Raw genomic sequence first — 7,440 nt, forward strand, 5'->3', positions numbered from 1 at the left:
GAGTCTGTTCAGTGACAGGTTGCTTCTCCCCAAGACAAGAACTAACAGACTTAAAAACTCCTTTGTCCCACACGCCATCAGACTGTTTAACTCCTCTCTGGAGGGGAGAGGGAGGGGAAACAGGAGGACAAAGGAGGGGGGAACAACTAAGCTGTAGTGCCTCTTCACCTCACTGTGAAAAACTTTTGTAAATAGTCAATGGTGCAGTAGACCTCAATACTTGAAATGTGCAATTCACTTGTATTTTTATTCCTATTTTATTCCTATTTATTCTATCCCCTTCGTATATTTTATGTATGCATGTATGCATGTACGTACGTACGTCGGGGCAGCAGCCTAAGCAAAGAGGCCCAGACCTCCCTCTCCCCAGCCACCTCCTCCAGCTTATCCGGGGGAATACCAAGGCGTTCCCAGGCCAGCCGAGAGATATAATCTCTCCAGCGTGTCCTGGGTCTGCCCCGGGGCCTCCTCCCGGTGGGACATGCCCGAACCACCTCAGCTGGCTCCTTTCGATGTGGAGCAGCAGCTGCTCTACTCTGAGCCCCTCCCGGATGGCCGAACTTCTCACCCTATCTCTAAGGGAGAGGCCAGCCACCCTTCGGAGGAAGCTCATTTCTGCCGCTTGTATCCGCGATCTCGTTCTTTCGGTCACTACCCACAGCTCGTGGCCATAGGTGAGGGTAGGGACGTAGATCGACCGGTAAATTGAGAGCTTCGCTTTTACACTCAGCTCCCTCTTCACCACGACGGACCGGTGCAGCGTCCGCATTACTGCAGCTGCAGCCCCAATCCGTCTGTCGATCTCCGGCTCCCTTCTCCCATCACTCGCGAACAAGACCCCGAGATACTTGAACTCCTCCACTTGGGGCAGGAACTCATCCCCGACCCGGAGTGGGCACTCCACCCTTTTCCGGCTGAGAACCATGGCCTCAGATTTGGAGGTGCTGATCCTCATTCCCGCTGCTTCACACTCGGCTGCGAACCGTTCCAGTGCGAGCTGGAGGCCCTCACCCGATGAAGCCAACAGAACCACATCATCCGCAAAAATCAGAGATGAGATTCTGAGGCCACCAAAGCGAAAGCCCTCCGCCACTTGGCTGCGCCTAGAAATCCTGTCCATAAAAATTATGAACAGAACCGGAGACAAAGGGCAGCCCTGGCGGAGCCCATCACCCACCGGGAACGAGTCCGACTTATTGCCGGCAATGCGAACCAAGCTCTTGCAACGGTTGTATAGGGATCGAATGGCCCGTAGCAATGGGCCAGACACCCCATACTCCCGCAACACCTCCCACAGGACACCCCGAGGGACACGGTCGAATGCCTTCTCCAAGTCCACAAAACACATGTAGACTGGTTGGGCAAACTCCCATGCACCCTCAAGTATCCTGGAGAGGATAAAGAGCTGGTCCAGTGTTCCGCGACCAGGACGAAAACCGCATTGTTCCTCCTGTATCCGAGGTTCGACTAGCGGACGAACTCTCCTTTCCAGCACCCTGGCATAGACTTTCCCAGGGAGGCTGAGGAGTGTGATCCCCCTGTAGTTGGAACACACCCTCCGGTCCCCCTTCTTAAAGATGGGGACCACCACCCCGGTCTGCCAGTCCACAGGTACTGCCCCTGATCTCCACGCAACATTGCAGAGGCGTGTCAACCAGGACAGCCCTACAACGTCCAGAGCCTTCAGGAACTCGGGCGGACCTCATCAACACCAGGGGCTCTGCCACCAAGGAGTTGTTTAACTGCCTCAGTGACCTCGCCCCCGGAAATTGGCGGGTCATTCCCCTCATCCCCAGACTCTGCTTCCTCCTCGGAAGACGGTGGATTACAGGAGGGGATTAAGGAGGTCCTCGAAGTATTCCTTCCACCGCCTGACAATTTTCACGGGCATGGGCAGCACGGTGGCACAGTGGTTAGCACTGTTGCCACACAGCAAGAAGGTCCTGAGTTCAATTCCACCATCAGGCCGGGGTCTTTCTGTGAGGAGTTTGCATGTTCTCCCCGTGTTTGCGTGGGTTCTCTCCGGGTACTCCGGCTTCCTCCCACTGTCCAAAGACATGCACTTAGTGGGGATAGGTTAATTGGTTAATCCAAATTGCCCATAGGTGTGAATGTGCGAGTGAATGTGAGTGCGAATGGTTGTCTGTCTCTGTGTGTTGGCCCTGCGACAGACTGGCGACCTGTCCAGGGTGTACCCCGCCTCTCGCCCTATGACAGCTGGGATAGGCTCCAGCGCCCCCCGCGACCCTGAAGCGGAAGCAAATTCCACACCACTCGTCTGCGTCGAACAGGATGAAGGAGCAGGTTTACGCGATTTGGATTGAGGTAAGTGGAATTGGAATGGCGACGTACAGATGAGAGAATCACGCAAGCTAATTCTATAGAGTAAATCAAGGTTTAGCTACGGAAGACGCACGCAATCGGCTTATCCCCTCCTGACGTAGCACTGTTCTATCATGTCGGTGTCTATAAGTTGGCATTTTGGAAAGCGACATTTTCCTCATAGAGGAACTCCCCGAGGGGATTTATATAAATAGTAATGGTTCTATCTTATCTGTTATTAGAGCTCACTCTGTGTTAAGCTGCATCATGTCAAACGACTTCAATCGCCTCAAGTACATGGCACAACTGCAGTGGATCTGGCTATGAAAGGGTGCATAAGAGAGACACATCACGATGGAGATTAGAAGACGGGGATGTTGAAAAACGTTCTTCGCTTGCAATGTTGTAAGACATAAGGTATTGCTCAAGTAGCAAGGAGTTAGGCGCTAGAATAGGTAGGCAATGGTAACTACACATAAAGTTATTTACAATATGTCTTCTTTCAAATGCATTACTTCTTCATTGAGTAGGCTTAACATTGGTGTGATAGCAGAATGAGCTGATCTTGGTGAAAACATGAGAGGCGAATATGGGGGATTGAGAGATTACGGCGGCTGAAGGACGAGATAAGGCCCTGGCATAGAGAAAGCGCAAGCAAGACGCAGATTCCTTGCAGAAACTGGCTATGCGCTCAACTGCTTTGTAGTCGCACGAGCATCATGTTTAGCAAGAAGGACACAATGGGCACGGACAGTATACTACGAGGCTGGCAAGACGCTGTAGTCTCACACCAGAGATGCAAATCATGTGTACCATCAGCTGAATATGCTAAGATCCTACTTCTAGAAATATAATGCCTCATAAGTCATGTGTCGCATAGAGTACTTGATTTTCTCACGATTTCGCAAGCATGCTAGGTAGGTATGATAATCTAGAATACACCTGCCTGTTTCAACACACTCAGGCGTTACAGCTGATAGGACATTGCTTGCATAGACACAGAACTGACACAGATGTTATATTGATATGTAGGGGGGATTCTAATAATTGTCTACTTGGCTTATCGAGCATGCTCCTAGAGAGTCTTCTCTTATATGTTGTGCCGGGGCACTGTATGAAACTGACTGATTGTCTATATCACAACGGTAGTGAGATTCTTCAACACGAAGTACTACTTAAGGTTCGAGAGTCATGGAAGGCGCGACTAAGCGCAGAGGCGCACAGGTCAGAGGAGGAGAACTTACATGCTTGCTGAGACCTAATCTTTAATGTGTTGGTATGGCACTGATGTGCATTCACGGAGCTGCAGACTTTCAGAAGCAGCCAGAGTAGAGGCGGCAGCAGCAGCAGGAGGCAGAGGAGGAGAATAAGCAGGGAATCAGAATAGGCTCAGAGCACCAATACTGTGTTCAGCCTCCACAGAGAGATGCTGTATCTCCCACAGAGAGAGGAGGGCTTTGGTCTGGTTTTACTTTGTGTGGTCAGGAGGAGAGAAGACCGAGTAGCGCACCTCAAACGTCCTCCTCCCACCAGATCTGAAGCTCCTGCTGAGCCACAAAGAGGCTGGGAGAGGCCTTTAGTGCCGCGCTCTTCACTGAGCCTACAGACTTGACTATCCACACAACAGATGCTCTGAGCAAGACACACAAACATGCATACACACTGTAGCTAGCACACTGGCAATATACAGCAGAGGGTAAACACAGAGAGAATGAGCTTTATATACAAGCTGGTCCCCCATCATACCAGAACCTTTGAATGCTTGCTGCCTCTGGGGCTCACACTCGGGTGAAACTCCCCAACTGTGGTGTAGTCAAGTAGTGGCCTGATTATGGTGTTTATTAGATTAGAGAGTTGATGCGGGCACCATGCCAGCAAGATATCGCTCTACGAAGACAAAAGTGCCTGCACAGACACAGGAGGCGGAGGAAATGTAGTCCAAGTGTGAGGGAGGGAGAGATAAAACAGGCATAGTGAGCAGGCTGCAAGAATCGCGGTTCCTATCACCAAGGTATTAAAGGGAAAAAAAATAAAAAAGAGGGAGAACAGGGGAACAAAACAATTACAGAAAGCTGTTAAAGTGCATTAACATGTGCAACAAAAAGCCATGCAGGCAATAGTATGTTGATGTACAAGAAATCGGATTAAATAAAGGGGGAGTGGGAATAAAATATGCTTGCAAGCATGTACGCTCTCAGACTCTGTGCAGTGTTTTATATGAAAATAAGCTGAGTAAGACCAGTGAGAGACAGTTCAAGTAGACACCCATGTGAGCAGTACTTTATTGTCCTTTTGTGTTACCATATTAAAGCAGACCCGTTTCCTGCATCTTTGTATTGCAGCCAAATCAAGCAGCTTCCTGCAGTCCCATTAGAAATGACTCATAAAAATCTGTGTCAGCTGCACAGAGGAACACTGAGTGTATAACCAGATTTATTATCCCAATACAGCTAGGTAGCATTCATTATAGATGTGCGCTCACTCAGTGACACGCAAACCTTTGATTATTTATTCATTTTCCTACAGTAGACAAACACCAAGCTAGAAACAGCAGAATCTGAACGATATAGTAGCAGATTTGCGCTCAGTTTGCAAAGCCCTGCTGCTCACAGGATATTTCGAATCTGCTAGTAAAGGAGGAAAAGAACCACGACTTTCAAACTGTAGTCTTACAGCGAGTTTTGCATGGGCTCAAGCGCCATAAAGTTTGTCAGAGAGTGAACACAAGACTCTGTATTAAAGTCCTTCACCCCTCACTTCACTACAAGGGAACTAAATGGGCACGTGTCCTTCCAGGTCCAAGTGAACTGGAAACTAATTTTGTATTTTTCATTCATTTCATTTTTTTTAGAGTTTCAGATTGTCTTTGGTCATTTCAGTCTATTAAAAAAAAAGTGAATAATTTTTGCATTACCTTATTGCTTTTGTTTGCTTTTTTTAAAGTAATATGACTAAGAAGCAACAAATAAGATGCCAAATCTGCTACACGATCAACTCACACTGGTTTTTTGCAGCCATCTTGATTTTGCACATTATTTGAATATAAACCCCTGTTCTGAGGCTTAATGCTCCAACTGGTCCCCACGGAGATAAACACTGAATACTAGCGCTCCACACTACCCGAGTCTCCCATCCCGATGGGATAGGCTCCAGCGCCCCCCGCGACCCTGAACAGGATAAGCGGACGCGAATGGATGGATGGATGGATGGACGTCAGCAGGGCTCCGCCAGCACTATACACAGTGCAGGTAGAGCACCGCTTTCCCCTCCTGAGACGCCTTCTGTCGGTGCTGTGCTTTTGGAAAGCGAATTTCCCAGAGGAACCCACCCGAGGGATTAATAAAGTTCTATCTTATCTTTATTAGGTACACTTGTTAAGCTGCTCATTAACACTTCAATCAGCCAATCACATGGCAGCAACTCAGTGGATCTGGCATGAAGGTCAAAGCGAGCATCAGAATGGAGAAGAAAGGGGATTTGAACAACTTTGAATGTTGCATGGATGCTAGTGCAAGATTGGCCAGATAGGAAGGCAATGGTAACACAAAAATTACAAATAAATACATCCAAGTATGCAGAAGAGCATCTCTGAATGCACAATATGTTGAACCTTGACGCAGATGGGCTACAGCAGCAGAAAACCACACTGGCTGCAACTCTTGTCAGCTAAGAGCAGGAAACCGAGGCTACGGTTTGCACCTGTTCACCAAAATAGGACAATGGAAGATTTGAAAAATGTTACCTGTTCCGATGAGTCTTGATTTCTCCTGCAGCATGCAGGTGGTAGAATCAGAATCCACCCTGCCCTGTGTCAACAAACCAGGCTGCTGAGGCATGCATGGCAGCCGCAGGCGAGTAATTGTGTGGGGGATATTTTCCTGGCACACTGTGGAGCTCTTATCGCCAACTGAAAATCATTTAAACATCGCAGCCTACCCGACTATTGTTGCTGACCATGCCCATCCCTTTCTGACCACAGTTTGCCATGTCACAAAGGTTAAATCATCTCAAACTTGTTTTCTGAACATGACAATGAGTTCACTGTACTCAGCCAACAAATCTGCAGATACTGTGTGATGCTGTCATGTCAATGTGGACAAAAATCTGAGGAATATTTACAGCAACTTGTTGAATCTATGAAATAGTGAATTAAGGCAGCTCTGAAGACAAAATGGGTTCAATCCAACACTGACAAGGAGTAAAGTGGCTGGAGAATATAAATGTATTTATGAATGTTTGGTAATATCAGCTGTACAAACTTATGTCAGTAATGCATGATGTATATGTGCATCCTGCTGATCCATTGTTAAACAGTTAACAAGGGATAAGTAGCTCATTTCTTTTACTGGAAATTGATCACTTGATGCAAAAGTTTCCTGTGCTTCCTGCCTCCTGATGCATGTAATGCCTGCACATTTGTTTCCCTGTCTGGTTGAACCTGGCTGGCTGCCCATACACATGGAGAGCATAAATAATATCTGGATATGATTCATTGAAGTTTTTAAATATTTACTGGTTAATTTAATGGTTTAAAGAGTTTTTAAAGTTTTAGGGACTCTTAATCTTATTCTTATTTTGGTAACAATTTTATTTTGAGGTTTGAGAGGAAATGAAGTCATCATTTTGACAGCATCATTTGCATAATTCAGGACTCTCTTACTGCTGTTTGGAAATTCTGGGATAAGAGTAAGGAGTCATTTCAGGCAAAAGAAGATGAAAACTGCACTCTGTCCTCACAGCCTTGATAAGCAAATGGATCTCATAGGCCACTAATGGGGAACCAAATTAGTTTGACAGTGGCTGTGATGAATGAGATGAGGCCACATGAGATCCCACTAATGCAGTATAATGGCTGATGTGTGATTAGAAGCATGCATTTCAGAATGAATCATATGCCAGACTGCGGAGTTTGCAGAGTTTTTAACTTTTTGTTTTTATGTTTTTGCGTCCAAGCTTTGATTTATTCACTGAGAATGTTCAGGCCTTAGTGACGTGAATGTACCTCAGTAACAGCAGAAAACAACCGGAATTACTAGAAGAGTCGGACAGTTTGAGAATTTGAGTTTGAACGGGTTCCAGTCTTGTGATTTTTTTTTTTTTTTTTTTTTTTTTTTTTTT

General features: G+C 46.8%; 1 protein-coding gene across 3 annotated transcripts in view; it reads left to right on the top strand.

The window, feature by feature from the left end:
* The window catches only part of LOC102292079 (syntaxin-1A), an 83,194-nt gene that overhangs the window by 22,936 nt on the left and 52,818 nt on the right, over positions 1–7,440 (top strand). The gene's annotated exons all lie outside the window — the stretch shown is intronic.

This window comes from Haplochromis burtoni, unplaced genomic scaffold (assembly GCF_018398535.1).
Source record: "Haplochromis burtoni strain Fernald_Lab_line unplaced genomic scaffold, NCSU_Asbu1 Contig_128, whole genome shotgun sequence".
In the NCBI taxonomy this organism is placed as follows: domain Eukaryota; kingdom Metazoa; phylum Chordata; class Actinopteri; order Cichliformes; family Cichlidae; genus Haplochromis; species Haplochromis burtoni.